This window comes from Lasioglossum baleicum, chromosome 1 (assembly GCF_051020765.1).
Source record: "Lasioglossum baleicum chromosome 1, iyLasBale1, whole genome shotgun sequence".
NCBI lineage: Eukaryota > Metazoa > Arthropoda > Insecta > Hymenoptera > Halictidae > Lasioglossum > Lasioglossum baleicum.
Window position 1 is genome coordinate 23,960,959 of NC_134929.1, and position 16,145 is coordinate 23,977,103.

General features: G+C 38.9%; 1 protein-coding gene across 4 annotated transcripts in view; it reads left to right on the forward strand.

The window, feature by feature from the left end:
* The window catches only part of Brat (tripartite motif-containing protein brain tumor), a 232,070-nt gene extending 219,549 nt beyond the window's left edge, over positions 1–12,521 (forward strand). For all 4 annotated transcript variants that reach the window (XM_076424682.1, XM_076424673.1, XM_076424665.1 and 1 more), the window contains one exon: positions 1–12,521. This exon is cut by the window's left edge and continues 38,906 nt beyond it. The gene's annotated coding sequence lies outside the window, so the exon portion shown is untranslated.
* Positions 12,522–16,145: the final 3,624 nt, after the last annotated feature.

A 16,145-nucleotide genomic window follows, 5' to 3' on the forward strand; every position in this document is an offset into this window, starting at 1 on the left:
TTAAATTTTTGCCCAACTCTGGATTGGACAAGAACAGGCGTGGCCGAGGGCGCGCGGATAAGAAAGTCAGGAGCAACGCGAAGAGCGGGACCCTGACTTTCTTCAAGCCCGAGCATGGGCCAGACAGTAGAGGGGAAATTAAAAAAAAAGAAAGGTCGAAAGAAGTGTTTAATTTTCAAGTTAACCCTTTGCACTCGAATGGCGACTGTGAGGCGCCTGTAAAAATTTCCACACCATTATTCAAAACAGTTTCGATATTATTAAATTCGTCTGTTTTCTATAAATTGTGAAAAGCTCATCTGTTACATGTGAGAAAACTGGTTAAATTTCATGTGCACAATGTAAAAAGGATTACATAGAATAAAAATGTTCTAGGTCGAAAGAGAAATGATTTTGATTTTCCAATTAAAATTGCTTCGAGTGCAAGGGGTTAAAATAGCTCCGACTGCAAAGGGTTGATCTGTTGAAGAGTTGAGCGAGTCGTCGATGAACAGAAAATGGCTGGGCTCAGCTAATAACCGTAAGTTTTCTAGACCCCGTGCGAGACTGATGAATTAAGGAGACGCTCAGTGCTATAGAAGTTATCCCGATGATCCCGATGATCCCGATGATCCCCTCCGGAGACCATTTTCGTATACGGTGCTCTATTCGTTTCGTGTACTTACGTATGTACGACGCAGCTCGTTGCTCAACGAAAAAGATTCGCGAAACGTTCTTACGACGTGGATAGTGACGAGAGAAATCGATCTCTCTCTCTCTCTCTCTCTCTCTCTCTCTATCACCCGTATTGTCGCGTCAATCATTTTTGATAAAGCGGGGAGACAAATGTCCGCGGAGATCGATGAATGGCTGTCCCGTATCCATCGATACTCTGACCGAGCAACGTTTACAACAAAAAGCATACTGCACCTTTTGTTTTGACTGTCGGGACGGGATCGAACCCTCCGGGGCTGAACTTCAATTTTTGCTGTACGTATCGGCTGTCGAAATTAATTCCGTGCCTTCTCGTTGCATCCATTGCGGATCGAAATATTCTACCATGATTTTAACACTTTACCTACCGAAAGCCTATCAATAGGATTTTTCAATAATTATGCTGTACCAAAAGGAAGCATTGAAATTTTCTTTTACATTACAATCTTAAATGAAGTATTAGATGACGTTATTGAGGGTGACGTGTTAGTTCACAATCAAAATTGCTGTCACTGTTGAAGGCTCCATTAAAAAGTATTTAGCCATGACGCATGGAATTTGCAAAATTATCCGATAATCACCGGTCGGTAATGTGTTAAGATTTTAAAATACTAACTTTAACATATATAAAGTACTATGAGTAACTTGTGGCGAAACATTTATTTGATAGAAACGAGAAGGGACTCGCCAGTTGCTTGAAACACGGAAAAGGTGATTACGATGAACGCTTCGAGGATTGAAAGATTGACGGTTTTCTCGGTAATTAAACATTAAATTTTAAAAGGCCACGCAATTAATTTCTACACCTGATGCTGCGAGCTCTCATCGACCGGAAAGTTGTCGTATGTTAATAAATATGTTAATAAATCATTTCGAATTATTTTTTCTTCAATCTTTTTCAACTATTTTCTATACTTGCATTGAATTCCCCGTGAAAGTATGCAAATGGTCAGCCGAAACTAGGTTCATTTGTTAAAATGTGCTTGGAAGAAGAATAGAAGATTTTGTTATGAAGATTAAATTTCATAACGTTTACGAATCGCACCGATGACCAGTGATACACATTCCACAGCTCTTATCGAGCATAATCCACTTTCTTCTCTCTTTCAATAAGACTTCTAAATTATATAATGAAAGAGAGAATAATTAACGCAGATACTCTTTACTTCTAAATACATTCTAAATACATTCTAAATACATTTACTTCTAGAATACATCGCCAACGTATACAAATTGTCTCATAATTGACAGTATGATCGAAAAGTATGCAGCAGATCTATGCAACAGAAAAATGAACAAGAAACGATCTATTTAACGAAGTTGAAAAAATTTTCATCTGAATTGCACGATCAGGCAAAGCCACAGAACTAGAGAGGAAGGATAAAAAAAAAGGATTGTGAAACCCTGTTTAAATGTGCGCGAACGAGAGAAAGAGTGTGAACGGAAGGAAGAGATTGGATGTGAACGAATGACACGCGTAGGCGTTAATGCGTACACTTAACTACCGGATAGTTATGAGATTTTTTAAAGGCAAGATTTAGACATTCCAAGCGAAGAAACGGTGGGGAGGGGGAACATGACAAAAACAAAAAAGAAAGAAAGAAAGAAAAAGAACCATTAATTCTAACTCTATTCTATCTCTATATTCTTCTACCGACTATATTTTTCTAATTGTATTTGTACGTTGAATTGTAAGCTCTAACTGACCAAGCGCTGTTCCGTGCTTGCGAGAGACAAGATACAAAAAAAAAAAAACGAGAAATCGGCAGCGAGAGAAAGGAGAAAAAATCAGATGAGAAAATGTCGGACGAGCGAACGAATACGTAGCCCATGAACGATTCGACGAGGGACACCTGAAGAGAGGAGGAAATAAAGCGGAAAACCTGACAAAAGAGAGGAGAAAACGGCTCATGTTATGTTCTTGAAGTTGAGATTATGTTGCTCGTTTTTTCTATAAGATATCTAGTCTATTTTTTTTATCGATCCTGATTTACGGAACCGCGATTCCTGTAACCGCGCGCGTATGTACAGGCTGTGTAAGCTCGCGCGTGAAAAATCGCGAAACATAAAGGAGAGACTAAAGAACTATGCGTAAAGTGAGAAGAAGAAAATCGGGAGAAATTAATCGAGCGTACAAGTTCTTAAGAGTAACCGAAAAGAAAAGAAAAGAAAGAAAAAGAGAACGATCGCGTTTCGATGAAATGAACGGATCGCGACGTTGCACTGTATAATATCGATCGCTTAATCACTCTAATCGTACACGCAATGTTATCGATGTAGTTTTAAATATCTCGTAACCGCGTATGCACAAACTCGAAAGGAAATCGATATCGACTAATTAAGACGTTCGGAGAGTCGGAGAGTGCTTCGCTCTCTCTCTCTCTCTCTCTCTCTCTCTCTCTCGATGTTTCACACGATTCGAGTTATCCGATCCGTTTCTACTTTCAGTGCTCGGTACATGGTTTTCCTCTCTATAAGAGCGTCACTGGGTCTCGCAGAGAGCTCGTGGAGAACAGCGATACACGATTTTCTCTATTCTGCCCGGTCGATGACGGAGGTACAGAGTCGCCAGACGAGGGGAAAAAAGTTACCCTCTCTCTCCGCCAGTATCGGATTAGTCACGTGCCATTGCGACACATGGCGGAAGCGTGGGGGAACAACGTCGTAGAAGGGGTAGGAAGAGTGGGGACACCATTCTTAATCTGGCGACTCTGCGGAGGTAAACAGTGTCGGTGATCTTTCGCATTTCTTTAGCACACACCGTAGCGGCGGTGTCGAGAACACACTGGATGATAAAAATGTAAATAAGGCTTTGATTTTCATTGGACCGGATCCACGATAATCCATGATAATCATCGGACGTTGCGTCATCCGCAGTCTTCCGTTGAGCAAACTGCGGGGTTTATGCATTTATGGCACACGTGAATATTGCAACGGCACCGTGAAGTAAAGTTCGCAACATAGATTCACACGTTCGTTTAGTATTTAACCTAATCTCTTGACAGACTGAATACATTTGTCTCCGAGTTTCTCTTTTCTGGGATAACAAGATGGCATATCAAAAGCGATTTACATTTCTGAGAACCATGAGCTGTTCCATGCTGGACATCAGAGGTGTACAAATTAATTCATGTCCCTCATAGTCACTCGATTGTGCAGTGTGAGCACACGCGAAACGCTATTGTATTCCATTTTGCATTTAAATGGATACTGATGCTCTCGAGAGATTCAGAAAATGCATCGCCTGTCTTGAATTAGACTTTAGTTTAATGAGGATTAATAGCGCGCGTATACTTATTGGATTCTGTTCGAGATCCTCGTCGCGTGTCCGACTCGATATTATAGCGCGAGGGGTTAGTTTGTACACCTAACACCTTGCGCAACGGCAGAAAATTTGCATGAACATCCGCAGTCTGGCGACAAGCTGGTGAAAGTAAACAACGATACGGAGAGGCGTGATTATAAATGAAAATATGAGAAGATTATCAGAGCGCGATCGTACGGAGAGGGAAGTTCGTAATCTATTTTCAGTAGTGGTTCTCAGCGAATGCGTCAACGTCTCTCGCTTGATCTTGTCCACGCGACTCGTACTTTTCGCTACCGAAATCTCGGGTGATCGTCTTTCAGAACTGAAGACAAATATTCGCGGGCCATTGACCAGCGAATAAAGAGAGTTTGCCTAATGTAGGAGTAGTCTGTTCACATTGAAAAGGAGGGGGAGGGGGGTGGGGGCAGGCAATTTTCGTATTGTTAAACCGAGCAGAATTTGTTAAGCGACGCGTAAGAGATTTCGCGCGATCTCTCATTCTGGCAGACCAATTTCTAAAATAGAAGATTGAGAACAGCGACTTCACCGCTCCGTTGAGGGTTTTTATCAAGTTCGAGTGTATATGTATAGCGAACATTTTAAGAGACTTCTTCGAAGGTGTTACCATATCGTATTTTCAGTGTTTGTATATCTACTATAAATACATAGAATCCATAGTCTGTTGATAACAATCTACTTCGATAATCCTGCGACTGTGTTAGTAGGAACACCGACATTACTTTTTCCAGATGTTTAAGAAATTTCGTCGGGCGTGCCGATCAGTTAATTCGCCGACGGTTTTTTTAATTACAGCAAACAATCATCCTTCCTTTTCCTTCTGCGGTGATGGCGAAATACACGTTTGATCTCTCTACAGAGAAAATATTGCCTCGGCGAATCACTTATTGGCACGCCTAACAACAGCGATGGCGGCTTGAACAACACGACCTTCGTTGACCTTCGTCAAGCCGAAATCTAGTCGATGAGAGAGGCTTTTTTACTCGGAGCTTTATTGATCATTCTCTAAAAGCACGTTCTTGGTCTTTTAGACTTCGACTAATCAACAGATCTTCTAAAATAAAGATAAAAAAAGAAAAATGATTCTCGCACACCTAACAGCTCATACAATGAGTCCTTTAAGATGCGTAAGACGTTGTTGTATATAATATTATTACGATGAAATTTCTCCCGTTTGATTCGATGCATCTCGAAGCCGTCATTCTTTGCCGGCTTGGATGTACAAAGCGCGTTTTCCTCGATTGACGACCCCGAAAGTTCGCATCTTTAGAATTTCATCGAATGATATACATATAGCAATAATGAAAAAATGAACAATAAGATTAGAACTCGACGAAGGGGAAGGAGAAGAAGAAGAAGATGAGGATGAGGAGGGGAGGAGGGAGATCGAAAAGAGAGAAAGAGGAGAGGAGGAGAAGAAGGAAGAGGAGAGAGAAAAAAAACAGAAAAGAGCGAAGAAAATAGGAAAAAAGAGAAAGAGAATGTCATAATGTATTTATCTTGGTCCGATTTGTTTGTAAAAAGATTTTCTATTTTTCTACGCGAAATTCAATGTTCGCACAAAATGTTACGCGTCATAGCCAGAAAGTTTCAACTGTTACTTGTTGCCGAATCAACTACTTTTCTAAATTCCTCGCCTATTCCTCGTTCGAGGAAAAATATTTTTCAGTTTCGTGAGAGTGTTGAAGAAAATAACTTAAGAAGGTAGAACCTCGAGAATGAACCGTCATCCAGATGATTGACACCTGTTCGAACGGTGCGACAAATAATCAAAAACAAAACGAAGATAAGAAAAAAACCAAAAAAAGGGAAAGAAGGGGGGGGTGGAGGTAAAGAAGAAGAAGAAGAAACGGAAAAAAGCTTTCCATTGCCACTTTAAACAAAAAGTAAATACATAAAAAGGATTTTAATCTAAACAAAAAAAACGCGAGTTCACCGTTCCGGTAGCTGTAGGCAGTCTGGAGATCCGCGATGCACTCGTTACGATTAACATTGCACGAAGGAGAATCATTGCACGCGATACTTCGTCAATTAAGGGGGATGTGGAAAGCAAAGATGGTGCTCGCGCGTACAGCCGCACCGAGAAACACCAATCGGTTATAATCTACCAATCGCAAAAATAAGGAAAAACTAACAGTGATCGTTCGGGAGTTTAGCTTCCGCTCATCGATTTCAATGATCTTGAAATATTCCGCCAAGGTCATCGATTAAGATCACCTCTAGATCTCCTGATTAGTTTACAGGGCAAAAATACGGAATGTTGTAGACAGCTTTTGTTACAAAAATTATATGCATGTGCATAAATATCTGGCTTAGTTATTCCGTTGTATTTTTCATGAATACATCGATGTATATATTTTTTGCCTAATTAATCCTGCTTTATTCGGAGCATTTCGAACTTGTACACCATAAATTGTGTATTTCACTGTTTTAAATCACGAGCAAGTAATACATTCTGTCAAGAAAGTAAATGATCGATTGATCATATAAAATGCCCGCTTAAAGGGATTGTTGAAATTCTTTTTGTCGCTAAGTTGGCACAACTGTCCTCTATACTCATGCGGACTTTGAGCGTCACTTGTTGTTTAGTTTGATTACAGTGCGCCATTTTGTCAGTTCATCTGAAGTGTGTTTTGCGATTTTTGCGAATTTTCTGCAAAAACTCAATCGCGTTATGGTCGCTGAAGACATGTTAGAACGAGTCAATTCCGACCCCACATTCATAAAACGCATTGTAACTGGTGATGAGACATGGGTTTACGAGTTTCACATGCAAACCAGTCATCAAGCTTCGGAATGGCGCCTTCCAATTGAGCCGAAACCGAAGAAAGCACGTCATAGTCGATCAAAAGTGAAGGTGATGTTGACAGTTTTTTTTCGATTACCGCGGTGTTGTGCACTCGGAATTCTTGCCACAAGGTGAGACAGTAAATAAATAATATTATCTGAGCGTTATGCGGCGTTTGAGAGAGCTAATTCGTCGAAAAAGACCAGATTTGTGGAAAGAAAACTTGTGGATTTTGCACTACGATAACGCACCATCTCACAAGGCTATCATTGTGAACGAATTTCTGGCGAAAAACTGAACAAATCTTATCGAGCAGCCACCGTATTTCCCTGATATGGCTCCGGCCGATTTTTTTCTTTTTCCAAAACTCAAATTACCACTTCGAGGCACCCGTTTTCAGTCGATAGATGACATAAAAGAGAATTCGCGGCGAGTACTGAAGTTGATTCCAAAAAATGCGTTAAAAAAATGTTTTGATGATTGGGTTGTTCGTTGGCATAAGTGTATTATTTCGAAAGGGGCCTACTTTGAAGGCGACACAATAAATTTCGATGAATAATACATATTTTGTGTTTCATTGACAAATTCCCTGTACTTTTTTGACAGAATGTATATCCATTATAAAAGACGTGCATAACGATCATAAATTCTAGCAGAAAATTCGCGGCAGAAACGAGTAAATAAAGCATAAAAGAGTGAGGCTATTTGAAGGTATTGAAATGATCAAAAGATGAAATTTTCGTTTAGTTTCTTATACAATTTGTTTTTTTGCCTAAAGTTCCGTAGTGCGGTAACATACGATAAAGTTGTTTAAAATGACGACCATGACAGGAAATTTCGAGGTCGTTGCAACCAATGGGGAGGGTGAACTTCTGAATGATTAGTTGAATAACATTTACCCTACTTAAACGTGAGCGCAGAGATAATATTCCCGGGGTTGTTAGTCCCGTGTGGTCTTTAGTCGAGACAGTACAGCAATTCTTTTATACCGTGTTTATCTGATGTTGTTAAGCCTTAACATTAAATATCGGCCAAAGGAAATGCACACACAATCACAAACAAACAAACAAACGTACATACACACAGGAACCACACGGTCGCTGCAAACTGGCGAGCGAACCTATTTTATATACACGTGAACGCATAGTAATTAGCAGATACACAGAGAGACATGTGGAACAATCATACATACACTCACACACACACACATGGAGAAAGAGAGATTCAGAGGCACACGGATACGCAGAATACAGGGCACACGACACACGCACAAACGTTTCCGTGACTCTATCGGTCTTTCCAAACAGAAACCAAAAAAAGGAAAACAGTAACAGAAAGGAAAACCTGTTGTTTCTTCGTCGAGAACATATTCCACGCGCGCCGGACCGAACCACGCTAATTAATCAAGGAAATCATTCGAGTCAGCGCGGAGACGCGGAGGAACAAAATAAAAAAAAAATGAAAAAGAGAAACAATGAAAGGTTACACACGTACATTCTTAACATACATCGATATCTACACGAAGAAAAAAAAAATGTAAATTATTTACATATTATTTACGTACCTATATACATATTCTAAGTGTAAGGAACACGTACACATGTATGCATACCATTCGTACAGACATACATACATACATACATACATCATACGTACGTCAAACGCGTGCGTATAAATATATATACGTACATTATTACATATACATATAATATATGCATACATAGATGTATATGTATATCATTATATATAATTAAGCAATTATATATAATACTATATATATATTATTATTATTATCAAAAAAAGGAAAAAAACAAATGCAGAAGTAGAGTGTAAGTTGATTATAAACTATTTCAAGGAATCAAATTTGCATGTTACGACGATAAACGGGAATGGGATATTATTAAGAAGGACATGGGCTGAGAGATTAAGGGATGAGAATGATAGTGACTGAGAGAGATAGAGGAGGAGAGAAATAGAAAGAGAGAAAGAGAGAGAGAGAGAGAGAGAGAGAGAGAGAGAGAGAGAGAGAGAGAGAGAGAGAGAGAGAGAGAGAGAGATATGGAACGGTTAGGAGAGAGAGAAAGAGAGCAACAAGGATGTTAGAAGTAATAATAGCGAGTTAACAACACTGTAAACTGTAAACGATTAAGGGGCGCGTCAAGGGGGTGCGAATCGACGCGCTTGCGGAACAATTTTTGCGAAACGCGAAACTGACTCCGATTCTCACAGTCCGTGGAAAGAAGTATCGGACCCAGGTCAGACATTTCGAATGCGAGGGGCAATCGAGAAGTGTCGATGCACATGTACGTCGTTCGCATGATCGGTGTACCGTCGCGGTGGTCACAAAACGCAGCCCTCTTGCTCGCGGATTCACGTTTGTTTGGTTTTTATTGTCAGAAGTTTCTATTTTTCCATAATACGATAAGGGACGATAATATTTACTATTAAATATGTGCGTATGTATATGTGTGCCAGTTCACGTACGTAAACATGGGGTGAGAGAGCGAGGGAGAGAGAGAGAGAGAAAGAGAGAGAGAGAGAGAGAGAGAGAGAGAGAGAGAGAAGAGAGAGAGAGAGAGAGAGAGAGAGAGAGAGAGAGAGAGAGAGAGAGAGAGAGAGAGAGAGAGAGAGAGAGAGAGAGAGAGAGAGAGAGAGAGAGAGAGAGAGAGAATCGGAGAGAGAAAGTGAGAGTAAGAGAGATTGGAGAAAGAATAGGGGTTGTGGAACAGTGAAGATTTGGAAACGGTGATGTGAACGGTGAAAGAATAGTTGAACCGTGAACGAACAGTTTCATTGTCGACGTTAAGTATGTTAGACGGTGCAAGTGATATCAATACTTATTAATATTATGAATTAGTAACTTTCGATAAGTGGAAAAACGAAAGAAAACGGGGAAAAATCAAGAAGCGAATTGATATTAAAACTGCAAGTCCATGGAATAAATTGTGTGTGAAATTCGTAACGACGCATTGTAACAAAAAATATTCGATTGAAGATGAACTGACAATGACATAGGGGAAAATGGCTGCGCTGTCAACGGGTTATACTTCCTTCGCAAGTTCCGCAACACTCTTCATGCGAACTTCTGTTTGTATGAAACACGCACATGTAGTACAGTGTTCCCTCGATGCAAGCGCTTCGGCCAAGTTGTGAGCTCATCTGGAGTAGCGGACACGATTTTTTACGATTGCTCCATTGGCTGACAAACGGCAAGATGGCATGCGGATTTTTGCACGGTTCGCATTTTTACAGGCTACTTTATGTAAACGAGGACTCTTTGCTAAAGATTCTATCGAACGAGAAGCGGGACAGATATTCTATTTCGATTACATAGTGAAAAAGTACACTACAGTTTTAATAACGTTCCGTAAAAGAAATGTTTGCAAGGGAAGAGAAATTATATTTCATAAAAACACGGTACCGTTACTCTACAGATTTTATCGAATTGGAAACATGCCAGAAATTTTATTTTAATTACAAAATGAAAAAGACCTTTATTTAAGCTTAACCAACAATTTTCCATTAAAGCAACTGTATTTCTCGTGAAATGGCCTGTAAAAATGTAAAATCAGTAACCACCGTAACGATAAAATTTTATAAAATTCTAATCGACTGTGGAAAACAACAGAACGCAACATAAATAAAACAATGTGAAAGCAACTCCAGTTAAAACGTTCAAAATAACAATTACTTGTGCATGAAAATTTTATTAAAAACGTTCAAAATAACTGTCCTAGGATTCGTGAAACTTGTTTTACATTTCGAATCGATGTACATTGGGCGCCATATTGAGTCGTCAGTCGTTAAAGGTGTTTATGAAAAAGGGATGCGGAACGTTGGGATACTAAATTGTTAAACTCCATGTACAAACGGCAGAAACATGAAAAACGACGATGAGGAGGGAACACCGCGACTACAGAGAGATTGAAGAAGTCAGAATGGTAGAATCCACGATGACATCGCAGTGGAAAATCCCTAGGATAGCGCCGTTGAAAGGAATGGCGAGAACGAGAGCGGAAAGAGAGAGAGAGAGAGAGAGAGAGAGAGAGAGAGAGAGAGAGAGAATGAGAGAGAATGAGAGAGAATGAGAGAGAAAGGGAAACAATTTTTTTCTTGTTATGAACTAAGTGTGCCTAGTCAATAGAATATATCTGGTCAATTTTAATATTATATATATATTATATATTATATATTATTATACGATTATATTATTTAAACTTGATACCGTAAATATAATGTGAAACCTATCGGACATGAAAAAAAAATAATGATACGACAATGATTGTGCTGTGTTGTACTACGAAATGTTGGCCTGTGACTATATTTGTAGCTATTATACATACGTACACGCATACAACCAAAACAAAGAAAAGAAAAAAATGGAGAAACACCGCATACGTACATATATATACGTGTCTATATATGTGGGTTGTGCAAACTTTTCGGAAACAAACCAAGGAATCGAATCGCGAAGTTGCGATCATATGCGCATAATTATTTGCAATCTATCGAAACCGATTCATCGAATCGAAAAGAAGCCGATTAAGCTGTTCTTTCCGTTCCTTCTTTTCATAATCGAGTTGATTTCAGCCTATATCGTATTTACTCGATGGTGGTCGCTTCGATTGCTCCGATAGTTGACGAATAATGATAATTATGCGTAGCGGCGGCGAAACAAAATGGATGCGTGGTCACGATCGCGCGGACTCGCGTGTCGAAAACCGACCAATCTCCTTCTATCGCGTTGGACGACGATCGAACCTCGCGCGCCTCAACGTTTCCGTCACTTCGACAGCGATTTCGCGACTCGGACCTGTCAGTTTCGCGACTGCGTCTCACTGCGAATTTGTTTGCGAGCGAACGACTTGCCGGGGTGGCAGAGCACCACCGGCGGCTGGGGATCGCTTTTCGTGACAGTGTTCCCTAATTTTTTCCAAAAAAAAAAGAACAGGAGGAAGGGGCACAAAGTATCGGATCGCCTCAACGTCGAAACAGCGAGCGAAATTAGGACGCTCGAAATTCGAGGAATTTCCGGCGACGAAATTCTTTTATTATTTCGCTCGTTTGTCCCCGCCTCGGGGATCTTCTCGATCTTCCGGCGATCCGAGACCAATCTGTAATTTTTCGAGCGTATTTGCAGAACGGAAAGCGTTCCCGAGGATGTAAGGTTCGCCATAAACATTTGAGAATGACGGTGTGACGAGAGGGACGTTGGAAACGGTAAGGGACAAGTGAGAAAGGGAAAGAATGCGAGACAGCTAGGAAGAATGTGAGAGAAAGTGGAAGAAAGAAAGAGAGAGAGAGAGAGAGAGAGAGAGAGAGAGAGAGAGAGAGAGAGAGAGAGAGAGTGTGTGCGTCCGTGCGTGTGTGTGTGGTGTCAGTACACGTGTGTGGAAATTCAGAAAAAAAGAGGGAGAAAGATGCGCCGAGCGAAATTTATTTTTTCTAACGAAAACTTGTCTCTCTCACTTAAGCAGTACTAACCTCCTCCCTCTACCCTGTTACACGCGAAATTGATACTGTTAACAATTGGCTTATGAACAATGTTGAAAAGAACGCGGCAGAAAGCGTGAGTGGATCTGATGTTAAACAGAAAGGATGCGTTTCGGTGTGGGTATCAGCGTTTTTGTGTGAGTGTGTATTTGTGTGCGTGGGAGAGAAAGAGAGAGAGAGAGAGAGAGAGAGAGAGAGAGAGAGAGAGAGAGAGAGAACGAAGGCGCAAAAAGGGAATGAAAGGTAAGAAAGAATCACGGGTCATATCAAGGTTGGTTATGGAGTAAGAGGGCTATTTATTTAGGACGTAACTAAATGGTCTGTTTTAATGTGTCACGGGCTACACGTACTGTACTATAATATCTGATAATAAAGTATTTTGTTTGCTTCAAAATAAATACGGTTATTTATCTACCTCGGAATCCACCATATTTCATCTTCTCTTCTCTTCGTTGACAGAAGCCAATTTTTTCGGAAGGTAAGTGGTAAATATCCCTAAACATGTATATTGATCTACTTGCGAGTGTGATACGTTGTAAAAAAGATTGCACACGTATACAGGGTGTGGCCGGACGGGTGTGGGTGGTACAACCGAGCAGGGGGTGATACTACATGTAAAAATAAGTCGAATTTGAAAATGCAGCGAATACACGTGCTATTGCAGGCTTGGCCAATACGCGGCCCGCCACGTTAAATTGTGCGGCCCGCGCCGGGCGATTTTATATTTCTGTCGAAAAGCTTTTGTTCCTCGTTGTATGTATACAAAAAATATTAAATAAATGAAGTGTCATTGTTATAATGCGCAAGTGCGACTACGAACCCCAGTTCTATATTTAATATCTTTGATATAATTGAATAACAGTGCAACAAAGAAATGAAACAAATTTTTGCGTCTACATCAAAAATAAATTTTTACAATACTTATATGTATTACACCCGAGAGATATTTCAACTTAAGATATTTTGCATAACGAGTTGTAAGTGCTCTTGGATCCACATATGTTTGTCAAACAGTTTTTCGGAGATAACGAAGAGTTCATCACGAGCTTCATTATCTGATGTCAATATAGAAAAGCAGCTAACAAAAGATGTGCAACGTAACGAACATAAATATTGATTTACAAAAACTAAGTGAAAGTAAGGATAAACAAATATCTCTCATTAATTAAGACTCGAGAGTTAATTATATTGAACCATAGTATAACTGTGTGAAAGTTTTATTCATTTGATATTTGTATTACATTTTTGAAAATCATGTTTATATAAAGTGCGACCCGCTGTAGCGTTACGTGTCATCAAAGTGGCCCGCGAAACCATTTGCGTTGGCCAGGCCTGTGCTATTGCATAGGAATCGTCTGAAGCGTTTGACCATGATCAACCAATTCTACTTTCTGCATATATTATACTAAAGCACGCGAACCTGCCGGAACTTTAAACTCGATTTTCTCGGAAACGAAGCGTCAAACGAAAAACTGTTATTCCTTTTTATCGACTTATTTTTACATGTAGTATCCCCCTGTGCTCGGTATCCCCTGCTAGTACCACTCGTCCGGCCACACACACACGCCCTGTATTTATTAATTAACTCTAGTTCATTTTAGATGTTTGTTTAGAGACAAATAATCTTTCGAAATTTTCACGGACGAACAGAATTATTCTTAACGTTTTACAAGAAATGTGAACAGATCTTTAATCGTTATCAATTTAATAAACTTCATGAATTTTCAACAATATCAGATTCTTAGTAATCGCATCTATGACGAACGAACTATGGACTCTCGCTGAACTACGAAGTAGTAAAATCAATGTATATCGCTCCTAAGAAGGTACGTGTATTATAGTTTGTATTTTATTAGAAATCAGTGCCGCAATAACAATTGTTAAACAATATCATCGTATTCGTTTAACATTGCTTAAATTTGATTATCAGATTATTTTCATGCTGTCAACGAACAAGAAAATAAAAAAGAAGTACATATACTGTTAATATAATTATTACACAAGTGTTCAACACGTAACACCGATTCCCTTATAGCTTTCGCGCTGTTACATCTTTATTCTAATCATAAAAAAGGCTCGTAAATATGAAAGTCGACTTCGCATCGAAAGTATTCCTTTTAGAACCTATGAATCGGCGATTATAGTCGGCGAGCACTATAAGCTCTTAAAAGTCTTACATCCCTTTTTTATCACATGGCGAAATAGATTTTCAGATTTCCATCGATTCTGTATCGATTGCAAGTAACAGGAGCCAAATAGAATTCAGTTTCAATGTAATGTTAATACAAGGTGAGTCCGAAGAAACAGAACACCTAAATATCTCCGTTACTTTTGGTTGTACAAAAAAACTTCTTAGGACAAAGTAACACTGTTTGAAGGGCCACATGTAACGGTGTAAGGGAAAAAATTCTCAAGGTTATTTTTTTACAAGATTTCAAGGTCATCGATATATTTTTAAATGCAATGAGATAAATCTACATAGCTGTTTAGTTTAGTTAAGGTCCCAAACATACGCACGACCAACTGGTCGTTGTCAAAATACGAATGTACACTTGAAGGGTACTGACAGGTACCACCTGTCATTGCAGGGCTATACAGGGTGAGTCCGAAGAAACAGAACACCTAAATATCTCCGTTACTTTTCGTTGTACAAAAAAACTTCTTAGGACAAAGTTAGACTGTTTGAAGGGCCACATGTAACGGCGTAAGGGAAAAAATTTTCAAGGTCATTTTTTTACAAGATTTCAAGGTCATCGATATATTTTTAAATGCAATGAGGTATTTTTTAATACATCAATCGATGCAGCTGGCATTTCGTTATAAAAAAGTACTAACCCTATGTATGTCGAAAAGTTAGTAGTTCACGAGATATTTCGATTTAAATAACTCTAAAACACCATTACTGTCGTACTAAAACGTTATACAACTAAGTAAACGCTAACATCAATTTCAAATTCAATGTCAATTTTTCAATTTCAACTTCACTTTCAATATCAACTCTTCAACTTCATTTTCAATTTCAATTTTTCCATTTCAACTTCAATTTTAACTCTCCCATTTCAACTTCAATTTTAACTCTTCCATTTCAACTTCAATTTCTACTCTTTCATTTCAACTTCAATTTTTCAATTTCATTTCGTTAATTTCAACATCAATTTTTCAATTTCAACTTCAATTTCAATATCAACCCTTCAACTTCAACTCTTCAATTTCAATTTGTTAATTTCAAATCTTCAATTTCATTTTCAACGTCAATTTTTCAATTTCAATTTTAACTCTTCAATTTACACTAGCAAGTAAACGCTAACATCTTAGTATTAACTATAATGGTGTTTTAGTGTTATTTAAATTGAAATATCTCCTGAACTACTAACTTTTCGACATACATGGGTTAGTACTTTTTTATAACGAGTGTCCAGCTGCATTGATTGATGTATTAAAAAATACTTCATTCCATTAAAAAAAAAAATCGATGACCTTAAAATCTTGTAAAAAAAATGACCTTGAAAATTTTTTCCCTTACACCGTTATATGTGGCCCTTCAAACAGTGTTACTTTGTCCTAAGAAGTTTTTTTTGTACAACGAAAAGTAACGGAGATATTTAGGTGTTCTGTTTCTTCGGACTCACCCTGTATAAAATTGTCAACTTATGCAAGCGATTCCAATGCTTTAATCACCCTCTCTAATAGGTTCATAATGAATAAAAAACAATTGAGGTTATTTTCAAGACTCGAATGTGTTTCGATAATTGCAAATGAACAACTACGTATTACAGAAGAGAGGGTCATCAATTAACTTGTACACCTAGTGAGTGATATTGCTTCATCCAACAGCGACAGATTCGA